At 50.0% G+C, this 15,095-nt stretch overlaps 1 long non-coding RNA gene across 1 annotated transcript in view; it reads right to left on the bottom strand.

Annotated features, from left to right (window-relative positions):
• Positions 1-14,852, bottom strand: part of LOC134927687 (uncharacterized) — an 82,364-nt gene extending 67,512 nt beyond the window's left edge. The window contains exons 1-2 of the long non-coding RNA XR_010177709.1: positions 14,773-14,852; positions 11,883-12,749 (exon numbers count right to left, since the gene is read on the bottom strand). This is a non-coding gene — a long non-coding RNA (uncharacterized LOC134927687). The remainder of the gene's footprint in view (positions 1-11,882; positions 12,750-14,772) is intronic.
• Between the last annotated feature and the right edge of the window lie 243 nt (positions 14,853-15,095).

Below are 15,095 nucleotides of genomic sequence, written 5' to 3'. Positions count from 1 at the left end.
GGTAAAAACCCAATTTTTAGGGTTTTTACTGCATTTTTGTATGTATATACCTCCGTCCGTCGGGTCTCTGTCGCACAGGGTAACGCCTGTAGAGGCCTATGGGGCTCCTTTCGCAATGTGATGCAGATAGGGTTCCATCACGGAACTCTGCCAGCATCAGATCGACTCCCAGGTCATAGACCCGGAAGTCCAGCAGCCGCAGCACATTGTGAAGGACTACTTGGATCGCAAGAGCTGTCCTTTGCAACACTAATCGCATATGTTAGTACATATGCGATTAGTGTTGCACGATGTGTGGCGGGATGTACCGCAACAGGTTGGTACATCCCGCTCTCTCTGCCATTCTATATCCCTGCTGCCCTTCTCTGTTCCTACATCCCTGCTGCTCCTCTCTGTCCCTACGTCCCCGCTGCCCGTCTCTGTCTCAGCGTCCCTTCTGACCCTCTCTCTCTAGCTACATCCGCTGCCTCTTTCTACCTACGTCCCAGCTGCCCCACTCTCTCTACCTACGTCCGCGCTACTCCTCTCTATCTACGGTCCCACTGCCCCTCTCTCTCTCCCCCTGCGTCCCCTCTCACCCTACGTCCCCGATGCTGCTCTCTCTATCCCCCTACGACCCCTCTCCCCCTACATCCCCGCTGCCACACTCTCTGTCCCTACTTCCCCGTTGCCACACTCTCTGTCCCTACGCCCCAGCTTATTATTATTATTTCATGGTGAGAGTAATGGTGTATAAATATTAAAGTGTAAATAATATAAATAGTGTGGTAAACAATTGTGACTCAAATTTCAAAATGTTAAAAAGATACTAGTGTGAGAAGAGACAACCTAAAATAGTTAAAAATATTTTTATTTTATATTTGTACATTTTTCTTAATATAAAAGGAATAACTTGTGACATATATTCATATTCTCATGCATAATCTTTGTAGTTCCCCATTGTCATCATAACATATACAAAGTTGATGTAGGACAATTCCCTCCCGGTATATACTGATGTTGATGAGATTAGGGGGTTATAAATAATAAGAATTTACTTACCGATAATTCTATTTCTCGTAGTCCGTAGTGGATGCTGGGAACTCCGTAAGGACCATGGGGAATAGCGGCTCCGCAGGAGACTGGGCACAAAAGTAAAAGCTTTAGGACTACCTGGTGTGCACTGGCTCCTCCCCCTATGACCCTCCTCCAAGCCTCAGTTAGGATACTGTGCCCGGACGAGCGTACACAATAAGGAAGGATTTTGAATCCCGGGTAAGACTCATACCAGCCACACCAATCACACCGTACAACCTGTGATCTGAACCCAGTTAACAGCATGATAACAGAGGAGCCTCTGAAAAGATGGCTCACAACAATAATAACCCGATTTTTGTAACAATAACTATGTACAAGTATTGCAAACAATCCGCACTTGGGATGGGCGCCCAGCATCCACTACGGACTACGAGAAATAGAATTATCGGTAAGTAAATTCTTATTTTCTCTGACGTCCTAGTGGATGCTGGGAACTCCGTAAGGACCATGGGGATTATACCAAAGCTCCCAAACGGGCGGGAGAGTGCGGATGACTCTGCAGCACCGAATGAGAGTACTCCAGGTCCTCCTCAGCCAGGGTATCAAATTTGTAGAATTTAGCAAACGTGTTTGCCCCTGACCAAGTAGCTGCTCGGCAAAGTTGTAAAGCCGAGACCCCTCGGGCAGCCGCCCAAGATGAGCCCACCTTCCTTGTGGAATGGGCTTTTACAGATTTTGGCTGTGGCAGGCCCGCCACAGAATGTGCAAGCTGAATTGTGCTACAAATCCAACGAGCAATAGTCTGCTTAGAAGCAGGAGCACCCAGCTTGTTGGGTGCATACAGGATAAACAGCGAGTCAGATTTTCTGACTGCAGCCGTCCTGGAAACATATATTTTCAGGGCCCTGACTACGTCCAGCAACTTGGAGTCCTCCAAGTCCCTAGTAGCCGCAGGTACCACAATAGGCTGGTTCAAGTGAAATGCTGAAACCACCTTAGGGAGAAATTGAGGACGAGTCCTCAATTCTGCCCTGTCCGTATGAAAAATTAGGTAAGGGCTTTTATAGGATAAAGCCGCCAATTCTGAGACACGCCTGGCTGAAGCCAGGGCTAACAGCATTACCACTTTCCATGTGAGATATTTTAAGTCCACAGTGGAGAGTGGTTCAAACCAATGTGATTTTAGGAACCCCAAAACAACATTGAGATCCCAAGGTGCCACTGGAGGCACAAAAGGAGGCTGTATATGCAGCACCCCCTTGACAAATGTCTGAACTTCAGGAACTGAAGCCAGTTCTTTCTGGAAGAAAATCGACAGGGCCGAAATTTGAACCTTAATGGACCCTAATTTTAGGCCCATAGACAGTCCCGTTTGCAGGAAATGCAGGAAACGCCCCAGTTGAAATTCCTCTGTAGGGGCCTTCCTGGCCTCGCACCACGCAACATATTTACGCCAAATACGGTGATAATGCTGCACGGTTACATCCTTCCTGGCTTTGATCAGGGTAGGGATGACTTCATCCGGAATGCCTTTTTCCTTCAGGATCCGGCGTTCAACCGCCATGCCGTCAAACGCAGCCGCGGTAAGTCTTGGAACAGACAGGGTCCCTGCTGGAGCAGGTCCTTTCTTAGAGGTAGAGGCCACAGGTCCTCTGTGAGCATCTCTTGAAGTTCCGCATACCAAGTCCTTCTTGGCCAATCCGGAGCCACAAGTATAGTCCTCACTCCTCTCCTTCTTATGATTCTCAGTACCTTGGGTATGAGAGGCAGAGGAGGGAACACATACACTGACTGGTACACCCACGGTGTTACCAGAGCGTCCACAGCTATTGCCTGAGGGTCCCTTGACCTGGCGCAATACCTGTCTAGTTTTTTGTTGAGGCGGGACGCCATCATGTCCACCTTTGGTTTTTCCCAACGGTTCACAATCATGTGGAAGACTTCTGGGTGAAGTCCCCACTCCCCCGGGTGGAGGTCGTGTCTGCTGAGGAAGTCTGCTTCCCAGTTGTCCACACCCGGAATGAACACTGCTGACAGTGCTATCACATGATTTTCCGCCCAGCGAAGAATCCTTGCAACTTCTGTCATTGCCCTCCTGCTTCTTGTGCCGCCCTGTCTGTTTACGTGGGCGACTGCCGTGATGTTGTCTGACTGGATCAGCACCGGCTGACCTTGAAGCAGAGGTCTTGCTAGGCATAGAGCATTGTAGATGGCCCTTAGCTCCAGGATATTTATGTGAAGTGATGTCTCCAGGCTTGACCACAAGCCCTGGAAATTTTTCCCTGTGTGACTGCTCCCCAGCCTCTCAGGCTGGCATCCGTGGTCACCAGGACCCAGTCCTGAATGCCGAATCTGCGGCCCTCTAGAAGATGAGCACTCTGCAACCACCACAGGAGAGACACCCTTGTCCTTGGTGACAAGATTATCCGCTGATGCATCTGAAGATGCGACCCGGACCATTTGTCTAGCAGATCCCACTGGAAGGTTCTTGCGTGGAATCTGCCGAATGGGATTGCTTCGTAAGAAGCCACCATCTTTCCCAGGACCCTTGTGCATTGATGCACTGAGACTTGGCCTGGTTTTAGGAGATTTCTGACTAGTTCGGATAACTCCCTGGCTTTCTCCTCCGGGAGAAACACCTTTTTCTGGACTGTGTCCAGGATCATCCCTAGGAATAGAAGTCGTGTCGTCGGGATCAGCTGCGATTTTGGAATATTGAGAATCCAACCGTGCTGGCGTAGCACTATCTGAGATAGTGCTACTCCGACTTCCAACTGTTCCCTGGATCTTGCCCTTATCAGGAGATCGTCCAAGTAAGGGATAACTAAAACTCCCTTCCTTCGAAGGAGTATCATCATTTCGGCCATTACCTTGGTAAAGACCCGGGGTGCCGTGGACAATCCGAACGGCAGCGTTTGAAACTGATAGTGACAGTTCTGTACCACAAACCTGAGGTACCCTTGGTGAGAAGGGTAAATTGGGACATGTAGGTAAGCATCTTTGATGTCCAGAGACACCATATAGTCCCCTTCTTCCAGGTTTGCAATCACTGCTCTGAGTGACTCCATCTTGAATTTGAACCTTTGTATGTAAGTGTTCAAGGATTTTAGGTTTAAAATTGGTCTCACCGAGCCGTCCGGCTTCGGTACCACAAATAGTGTGGAATAGTACCCCTTTCCCTGTTGTAGGAGGGGTACCTTGATTATCACCTGCTGGGAATACAGCTTGTGAATGGCTTCCAATACTGCCTCCCTGTCTGAGGGAGACGTCGGTAAAGCAGACTTTAGAAAACGGCGAGGGGGAGACGTCTCGAATTCCAATTTGTACCCCTGAGATACCACCTGAAGGATCCAGGGGTCCACTTGCGAGTGGGCCCACAGCGCACTGAACTTCTTGAGACGGGCCCCCACCGTGCCTGAGTCCGCTTGTAAAGCCCCAGCGTCATGCTGAGGACATTGCGGAGGCGGGAGAGGGCTTTTGTTCCTGGGAACTGGCTGTTTGCTGCAGCCTTTTTCCTCTCCCTCTGCCACGGGGCAGAAATGAGGCGCCTTTTGCCCGCTTGCCCTTATGGGGCCGAAAGGACTGCGCCTGATAATACGGCGTCTTCTTAGGTTGAGTAGCTACCTGGGGTAAAAATGTGGATTTTCCAGCAGTTGCCGTGGCTACCAGGTCTGATAGACCTACCCCAAATAACTCCTCCCCCTTATAAGGCAATACTTCCATGTGCCTTTTAGAATCCGCATCACCTGACCACTGCCGCGTCCATAAACCTCTTCTTGCAGAAATGGACAGCGCGCTAACTCTTGATGCCAGTCGGCAGATATCCCTCTGTGCATCACGCATATATAGAAATGCATCCTTCAAATGCTCTATAGTCAGTAATATACTGTCCCTATCTAGGGTATCAATATTTTCAGTCAGGGAATCCGACCATGCCAGGCCCGCACTGCACATCCAGGCTGAGGCGATTGCTGGTCGCAGTATAACACCCGTGTGAGAGTATATACATTTTAGGATATTCTCCAGCTTTCTATCGGCAGGTTTCTTTAGGGCGGCCGTATCAGGAGAGGGTAGTGCTACCTATTTAGACAAGCGTGTGAGCGCTTTATCCACCCTAGGGGGTGTTTCCCAACGTGCCCTATCCTCTGGCGGGAAAGGGTACGATGCCAATAACCTTTTAGGAATTATCAGTTTTTTATCGGGGGAAACCCACGCCTCATCACACACTTCATTTAATTCCTCGGATACAGGAAAAACTACAGGCAGTTTTTTCTCACCAAACATAATACCCTTTTTAGTGGTACTTGTATTATCAGAGATATGCAATACATTTTTCATTGCTTCAATCATGTAACGTGTGGCCCTGGTGGAAGTCACGTTTGTCTCCTCATCATCGACACTGGAGTCAGTATCCGTGTCTGTGTCTGCCATTTGAGGTAACGGGCGTTTTAAAGCCCCTGATGGCGTTTGAGACCCCTGGACAGGCACAAGCTGAGTAGCCGGCTGTCTCATGTCGTCAACTGTCTGTCGTAAAGAGCTGACACTGTCACGCAATTCCTTCCATAAGCTCATCCACTCAGGTGTCGACTCCCTAGGGGGTGACAACTGTATAATAGGCAATTGCTCCGCCTCCATCTCATTTTCCTCCTCAAACATGTCGACACAATCGTACCGACACACCGCACACACACAGGGAATGCTCTGATAGAGGACAGGACCCCACTAGCCCTTTGGGGAGACAGAGGGAGAGTATGCCAGCACACACCAGAGCGCTATATATAGACAGGAATACCACTATAAATGTGCTTTTCCCTTTATAGCTGCTGTTGTTATCAAACTGCGCCAAATTAGTGCCCCCCTTTCTTTTTTACCCTTTTCTGTAGTGCAGGACTGCAGGGGAGAGTCAGGGAGACGTCCTTCCAGCGGAGCTGTGATGGAAAATGGCGCCCGTGTGCTGAGGAGATAGGCTCCGCCCCCTTCTCGGCGGCCTTTTCTCCCGCTTTTTTGGTGAGTTCTGGCAGGGGTTAAAATACATCCATATAGCCCTAGGGGTTATATGTGGTGTATTTATGCCAGCCAAGGTGTTTTACATTGCTGCTCATGGCGCCCCCCCCTAGCGCCCTGCACCCTCAGTGACCGGAGTGTGAAGTGTGCCTGAGTAACAATGGCGCACAGCTGCAGTGCTGTGCGCTACCTTGTTGAAGACAGATGTCTTCTGCCGCCGCTTTTTCCAGACCTTTTCTTGCTTCTGGCTCTGTAAGGGGGCCGGCGGCGCGGCTCTGGGACCGAGCTCCGAGGCTGGGCCTGTGTTCGGTCCCTCTGGAGCTAATGGTGTCCAGTAGCCTAAGAAGCCCAATCCACTCTGCACGCAGGTGAGTTCGCTTCTTCTCCCCTTAGTCCCTCGATGCAGTGAGCCTGTTGCCAGCAGGTCTCACTGAAAATAAAAAACCTAAAACTAAACTTTCACTAAGAAGCTCAGGAGAGCCCCTAGTGTGCACCCTTCTCGGCCGGGCACAAAAATCTAACTGAGGCTTGGAGGAGGGTCATAGGGGGAGGAGCCAGTGCACACCAGGTAGTCCTAAAGCTTTTACTTTTGTGCCCAGTCTCCTGCGGAGCCGCTATTCCCCATGGTCCTTACGGAGTTCCCAGCATCCACTAGGACGTCAGAGAAATTATATTATCTCTTCAAGTATTGTGTACACCAAAAAACAGGCTGCTGCCACAGTTCGAGTGCACCCCATGCCTAGCTGCATTCAGTGCCAGATTAATGTCCACATGGGCCTGGAGCTGATATTTATGAAGGGCCTATTGCATGCCCCTGTAGGGGCTGGGACAATTGCTGCGGTGGAATGACTGATGTGGGGGTGTGGCCAGTACTGTGGGCATGGCTATCTCTATGGAGGACATAGCTGGTACATACCTTCAACCACTTTATAGTGGAGTTATAACAAGAAAAAGGTTTTTTTTTAATGAAAGGGTGAGAACTGTATTCTATGCCTTTTCCTGAGTGCTAGAATAGTTTACATTTATAAAAAATAAAGAAAAAAAAATCAGGGTTAACTTACTGCATTTCAGATGTGCATGCGTGAGCTGGTTTGGGTTCTCAGTTATACTTTTTAGTTTAAAGATACAAATAAAATGTAAAATAAAAAATATTTCTGATGATGAAAAAACTACAAAAAGTCTTTACATTTAAAAATATATCTATTTAAAAAAAATAAACTGTCATTGCCATCCTGAGATAGCGCTAATAAAACAGTTCAGTTGCCAGAGGTAACTTTTATAGGTTTTGTGTATAGTATTATTATTATTATTATTATTATTATTATTATTAATAGCTAAAACTTTTTTTTTTGTACTACCTTTTATGTCTATGGCAAAAAACCATTAAAATCTCCCCTTTGTACCTTGAAATCGCACTCTCGGAAAATGTTCTTCATTTTCAACATTTGTATGATTAAATATTTAGTATAATACATATAATACACAGCATCTTAGTGACCACCACATAATACAGAGCATTACAGTGACTGACATATAATATGGAGAGCATCGGTTGCCACGATATAACACAGACAACACATTGACTGCCATATAATACAGAGAGTATCACAATGACCACAATATAATACAGAAAGCATCAATGACCACTAGTGGCGGCTGCAGCACCGACCACATAGTGCAGGGGTTGAAGGTTAGCACATATAAACATACATGTTATGGTGTATGAAATATATGTGCTACCTGGTTATCCCAGGGATTGGCACTGCGTGTCTCACAGCTGCCATGTGACACCCGGGACTCAGCATTCGGCTTTACTCTCTGACTAACCTCACCCCTCCCCCCCATCGCCAGACTCCTATGAAACCTGCACAGTGTGGTCCGCCACAAATTACAAAAAGCATCAGGGACCACCATGTAATACAGAGGGCATCACAGTGAGTGCCATATAATACAGAGGGCATCACAGTGAGTGCCATATAATACAGAGGGCATCACAGTGAGTGCCATATAATACAGAGGGCATCACAGTGAGTGCCATATAATACATAGGGCATCACAGTGAGTGCCATATAATACAGAGGGCATCACAGTGAGTGCCATATAATACAGAGGGCATCATAGTGAGTGCCATATAATACAGAGATCATATGATACAAAGAACTCCAACAATCACAGCAAAATACACAGTTCATAACAGCAACACACTGTGTATGGTCTCTTGAATGGGATAAATCGGACAACAAGATGCAGGCAGATCTATCTATCTATCTATCTATCTATGAAGGGAGATATCAAGGAGCAGTGTTACATCTAACACATAGCGACCTGTAGATACTACTTGCGTTGGCGTAATATATGACCCATCAAAAATTGTGCACATGCTACACATAACATTTTTCCAGATGTGCCTGTTATAGGCACACTCTCACACTCCATTGCACTCCATAAGTGTGGCCCATTAAACATATATCTTACCTGTCCTGATGTTCTGCTCCCCTCTAATAGTGCCTCAATAGTACCCACTACTAGATGATGACACCAACTAGGTACCTCTTTCTAGAGCAGGGGTGGCCAACCAGTCAGAGGAAAAGATCCCAAAAGTATCTGCAGTTAAGCTAAAGAGCCGGATATCATGTGCGCGCTGAAGGCGCGCGTGCAAAAAATATGGTGTGGCCTGACACAAGGCCATGCCCTATTTCTGTGCACCCGCCTTCGGTATGATGTTTGTAGGAGAATGACCATGTGTCATCCACCCGTTTTTAGTCACACAGATCTACATAAAATACACTGAAACAAGCCAGCCTCCCCCCATACTCTGTGTCTCTCAGCATCCCACCTGTGTCTTACCCCTTTCACTGTGTGCCTCACAGCATCCCCCTTCACTCTGAGCCTCTCAGCATCTCACCTGTGTCTTACCCCCTTCACTATGTGCCTCACAGCATCCCCTTCACTCTGTGCCTCTCAGCATCTCACCTGTGTCTTACCCCCTTCACTATGTGCCTCACAGCATCCCCTTCACTCTGTGCCTCTCAGCCTGCCCCCCTAATTAAATTCATTAATGACAGAAGCACCATTTAAATGACAAACTTGTGGCGCTATAAGTGCCAGCATGGATGGTCATTAATTATTAATATTGCCTCAATTAATATTAAAATACTATTTTCTTCATAATTTAACAAGGAGACAAGGAGAGGGTGACTGGGAGATAGTGGGTGACAAGGAGAGGGTGATAGGGAGATAGTGGGTGACAAGGAGAGGGTGACAGGGAGATAGTGACAAGGAGAGGGTGACTGGGAGATAGTGGGTGACAAGGAGAGGGTGATAGGGAGATAGTGACAAGGAGAGGGTGACAGGGAGATAGTGACAAGGAGAGGGTGACTGGGAGATAGTGGGTGACAAGGAGAGGGTGATAGGAGATAGTGACAAGGAGAGGGTGACAGGGAGATAGTGATAGTGAGAGGGTGACAGGGAGATAGTGGGTGACAAGGAGAGGGTGATAGGGAGATAGTTACAAGGAGAGGGTGACGGAGATAGTGAAAGGGAGATGGGTGACAAGGAGAGGGTGACAGGGAGATAGTGACAAGGAGAGGGTGACTGGGAGATAGTGGGTGACAAGGAGAGGGTGATAGGAGATAGTGACAAGGAGAGGGTGACAGGGAGATAGTGATAGTGAGAGGGTGACAGGGAGATAGTGGGTGACAAGGAGAGGGTGATAGGGAGATAGTTACAAGGAGAGGGTGACGGAGATAGTGAAAGGGAGATGGGTGACAAGGAGAGGGTGACAGGGAGATAGTGGGTGACAAGGAGAGGGTGATAGGGCGATAGTGACAAGGAGAGGGTGACGGAGATAGTGAAAGGGAGATGGGTGACAAGGACAGGGTGACAGGGAGATAGTGGGTGACAAGGAGAGGGTGATAGGGAGATAGTGGGTGACAAGGAGAGGGTAGATAGGGAGATAGTGACAAGGAGAGGGTGACAAGGAGAGGGTGACAGTGAGATGGGTGACAAGGAGAGGGTGACAGGCAGATAGTGGGTGACAAGGAGAGGGTGACAGGGAGATAGTGGGTGACAAGGAGAGGGTGACAGGGAGATAGTGGGTGACAAGGAGAGGGTGATAGGGAGATAGTGGGTGACAAGGAGAGGGTGACAGGGAGATAGTGACAAGGAGAGGGTGACAGGGAGATAGTGGGTGATAGGGAGAGGGTGATAGGGAGATAGTGGGTGACAAGGAGAGGGTGACAGGGAGATAGTGACAAGGAGAGGGTGACTGGGAGATAGTGGGTGACAAGGAGAGGGTGATAGGGAGATAGTGACAAGGAGAGGGTGACTGGGAGATAGTGGGTGACAAGGAGAGGGTGATAGGAGATAGTGACAAGGAGAGGGTGACAGGGAGATAGTGATAGTGAGAGGGTGACTGGGAGATAGTGGGTGACAAGGAGAGGGTGATAGGAGATAGTGACAAGGAGAGGGTGACAGGGAGATAGTGATAGTGAGAGGGTGACAGGGAGATAGTGGGTGACAAGGAGAGGGTGATAGGGAGATAATGACAAGGAGAGGGTGACGGAGATAGTGAAAGGGAGATGGGTGACAAGGAGAGGGTGACAGGGAGATAGTGGGTGACAAGGAGCGGGTGATAGGGAGATAGTGACAAGGAGAGGGTGACGGAGATAGTGAAAGGGAGATGGGTGACAAGGAGAGGGTGACAGGGAGATAGTGGGTGACAAGGAGAGGGTGATAGGGAGATAGTGGGTGACAAGGAGAGGGTGATTGGGAGATAGTGGGTGACAAGGAGAGGGTGACAAGGAGAGGGTGACAGTGAGATGGGTGACAAGGAGAGGGTGACAGGCAGATAGTGGGTGACAAGGAGAGGGTGACAGGGAGATAGTGGGTGACAAGGAGAGGGTGATAGGGAGATAGTGGGTGACAAGGAGAGGGTGACAGGGAGATAGTGACAAGGAGAGGGTGACAGGGAGATAGTGGGTGACAAGGAGAGGGTGATAGAGAGATAGTGGGTGACAAGGAGAGGGTGACAGGGAGATAGTGACAAGGAGAGGGTGACTGGGAGATAGTGGGTGACAAGGAGAGGGTGATAGGGAGATAGTGACAAGGAGAGGGTGACTGGGAGATAGTGGGTGACAAGGAGAGGGTGATAGCAGATAGTGACAAGGAGAGGGTGACAGGGAGATAGTGATAGTGAGAGGGTGACTGGGAGATAGTGGGTGACAAGGAGAGGGTGATAGGAGAGGGTGACAGGGAGATAGTGATAGTGAGAGGGTGACAGGGAGATAGTGGGTGACAAGGAGAGGGTGATAGGGAGATAGTGACAAGGAGAGGGTGACGGAGATAGTGAAAGGGAGATGGGTGACAAGGAGAGGGTGACATGGATATAGTGGGTGACAAAGAGAGGGTGATAGGGAGATAGTGACAAGGAGAGGGTGACAGGGAGATAGTGACAGGCATATAGTGGGTGACAAGGAGAGGGTGATAGGGAGATAGTGGGTGATAAGGAGAGGGTGATAGGGAGATAGTGACAAGAAGAGGGTGACAGGGAGATAGTGATAGGCATATAGTGGGTGACAAGGAGAGGGTGATAGGGAGATAGTGGGTGACAAGGAGAGGGTGATAGGGAGATAGTGACAAGGAGTTAGTGGGTGACAAGGAGAGAATGACAGGGAGATAGTGGGTGACAGGAGAGGGTGGGTGACAAGGAGAGGGTGACAGGGAGATAGTGGGTGACAGGAGACGGTGGGTGACAAGGAGAGAGTGACAGAAAGATACTTGGTGACAAGGAGAGGGTGACAGAATTAGAATGTCACCCTCTTCTTGTCACTCTAAAAATTGGGACAGTCCCTGTCTCTCACCTTGAACTCGCGACTGTGCTGGGTAGTGTACTCCAGGGTCCATAGTGAGCGCAGGATCTTGGCTAGTCACCTCCTTGCGGTCCTGGCTGCGGTGTTAATGATGCAGGTGTTGCCGTGGCTGCGGAGGCCGGACTTGACGAACACACTGGGGCTGGGAGATGAGAGCTGCAGGGAGGCCGGCTGGCTGCGGAGCATGACTTGTCCCCGGGTAAAGGCGGCGGCCTCCTACTCATTGCTGAGGTGGGATAATGTGCAGACTAACCTCCGTCCTGCCCGAATAGCTTCTTCCCCAGGGAGACCTTCCTCTCCTTCACCCCGCTGCTGCTTGCCGTGGCAGCGCCAGACAACAGCTACATGAGAGAATCCCCCAAGCTCCTACTTCCGCTCTCGGGACACCGCGCACACAGTGCTACCCACACCAGCAGCTACCAGCTCACGTGACCCTTCTTCACAGCTGCTGACACCCGACCAACCAGCCGCAGCACCTCTGTAAGTTCTCAGCGGCACACCTGGGTGCCGTAGCACACAGGGAACCACTGCAGCTTGTTCAAAAGAGCAGATGCCGTAGGCAATGGCCGGCTCTGTGAGGCTGTCAATGTCAGTGGGAGCCGCGCATACAGTATCAGGGAGCGGGAGGCAGGAGCCGCAGCTCAATAAAGAAAGAGCCGCATGCGGCACGAGAGCCGCGGGTTGGCCACCGCTGCTCTAGAGCCTAGGCCACAGCCGCTGCAGAACACCTCACAAAGTTCACACTACCAGATCCGGATTAAGGGGAGGGGGGGAATATGTTCTCCCAGGGCCCCCTAACTCAGGGCCCTCCATGTCCCTGCCGTCCACCACCAGCCGTTTGCATGCAGCATGTTTATTCTATAATTAAAAGTAAAAATGCATCAGAGTTTAGACAGACGCTGGAGGGTACCACCCCCAGAGGAGTAACTAAAGTAACTGTCCCTCCTGCCTCTGCAACACCCAACTCATCGTCTGTCCGCCTCGGCCCTACACAGCTATGATTGCAGGGCCGCAGCCGCCCATGGAGGAAAACAAGTGTCCAGGAGCCCGTCCAGCTTAGCACTGTCCTACTATATTGTTTTTTTTTTATAAAGCACTAATGGATGCAATATGCACCAATCAGAGCTGGGTGAGAGCAGGACTGCTTGAGGTGTTAGGCCCATCACAGTTACACATGGGAGCTGAGCAACAGCAACCTGGAGTTATATACTGACACCGGAATCCCGACACTGGTCAGAAGACCGACGCTGGGATTCCAACATCAATCACATTAGGCACTAGGGTTAGTCTGCAGGGAGGGGGGGAGGAGGTTAGAGGTAGGCTGCAGGGAGGGGGGGAGGAGGCTAGAGGTAGGCTGCAGGGAGGGGGGAGGAGGTTAGAGGTAGGCTGCAGGGAGAGTTATAGGCCCTACACACTGGCCGATTTTTTGAAAGATATGAACGATCTCGTTCATAAATGAACGAGAACTCGTTCATATCTTTCAGTGTGGAGGCTCCAGCGATGAACGATGCGCGGTCCCGCGCTCGTTCATCGCTGGTCCCCCGTCGGCTGTGTATGCAGGCCAATATGGACGATCTCGTCCATATTTGCCTGCACTTCAATGGAGCCGCGTGACGGGGGGAGTGAAGAAACTTCACTCCCCCCGTCACTGCCCCCCCGCCGCCGGGTCGCTCGTCGGCCGTATCCTCCGTCGGGCAGCTTGGCGGCGGGTCGGCCAGTGTGTAGGGCCCCTTAGGGTGTGAGGTGGGGGGTTAGGATTAGGTTTGCAAGGAGGAGGGTTAGGCTGCAGGGGGGTTAGGGTTAGTCAGTGGGGAGGGAGGGTTGCGGTTAGGCACTTTTATGTCCAGATTTATCAAGCCTTGGAGAGTGATAAATAGCACGGTGATAAAGTGCCAAACAATCAGCTCATAACTGTCATTTTCAAACAGTCTGTAACATGACAGTTAGGAGCTGACTATCTGGTACTTTATCACTGTGCTATTTATCACTCTCCACGGTTTGATAAATGAGCCCCTAAGTGTGGGGGGTTAACTGAGGGAGGGTTAGGTTTAGCCTGTGGGTAGGGAAGGTTAAGCCCAGTACCCACGGGCCAATTCGGGGAGAGATGTGTGCTGAGCGGATCGCTCAGCACACATCTCTCCCGCCGCTCAGCACAGCGCGATGTGTGCTGAGTGTGCGGGGGGAGATGTGGGGGCCGCTCATTTCACCCAGCGGGTGAAGTGAGCAACCCGCTAGATTGGCCTGCACGGCAGGCCAATCTAGCAGCAGTGATAGCGATGCGCGGGGCTGCGCATCGCTATCGCTGTATGGGGTACACACGGGTCGATCCTGCTTAAATTCTAAGCAATCTAGTCAGATTGCTTAGAATATCGCTCCGTGAGTACCCCCCTTTAGGCTTAGAGGGGTAGAGGGTTAGAATACTCACATAGCAGATGTCGGGATGCCGCTGTCAGCATTCTGACCACTGGCATCCTAACCAAACATTATATATATATATATATATATATATATATATATATATTGGCACTCCCTCTCCCATTCACTTTGGCTCTAGTGCCCCCTGAGACTTGTAGTACAGCAGTGGAAAAAAGGCAGCGGCTCTCAGAGGCTTAAGGGTTGAATCCGTGTATTTAATACATTACAACCAAAACTCCAACGTTTCTGGGCTACAACGCCCCTTAGTCAAGGTGATCTCACCTTGATAAAGGGGAGTTGCAGCCCCAAAATGTTGGAGTTTTGGTTGTAATGTATTAAATACACAGATTCAATCCTTAAGCCTCTTAGAGCCGCTGCCTTTTTCCACTGCTATACAGTGTATATACCTTCTGGCTCTGCACACTTTTTGGCTGCATATTTAAAGCTATAAAAGGACATGACTTACAGCAGCTGAATTGGCAGAACTTCAGGTGACCTGGGGGACAAAGCTGCTGCTGACTGTCCAGGGGGCGGGGCTAATCAAACATGTGGGCATAGCTGAGGGTTTCCCAGGGGAGGAGGGATAACTGGAGGCTCAGTGTGGCTGGAGAGGAGGAGGGGGTGGAGCTAATCATCCGGGGACAGAGCCGTGGATGGCATGAGGAGTGTCTGAAGGAGCACAGCTGAAGGCAGCATGGGGGCGGAGCTTATCACGGTCTGGGCGGAGCTTAGCGCAGCCCGGGGTCTAAGCTTCAGGTAATATGGGGGATTGGGGCGGATGTGCACACT

The sequence above is a fragment of the Pseudophryne corroboree genome, chromosome 5, assembly GCF_028390025.1.
Source record: "Pseudophryne corroboree isolate aPseCor3 chromosome 5, aPseCor3.hap2, whole genome shotgun sequence".
In the NCBI taxonomy this organism is placed as follows: domain Eukaryota; kingdom Metazoa; phylum Chordata; class Amphibia; order Anura; family Myobatrachidae; genus Pseudophryne; species Pseudophryne corroboree.
The sequence above is the reverse complement of the archived record's forward strand: the minus strand, read 5'-3'. Positions and strand labels throughout refer to the sequence as shown.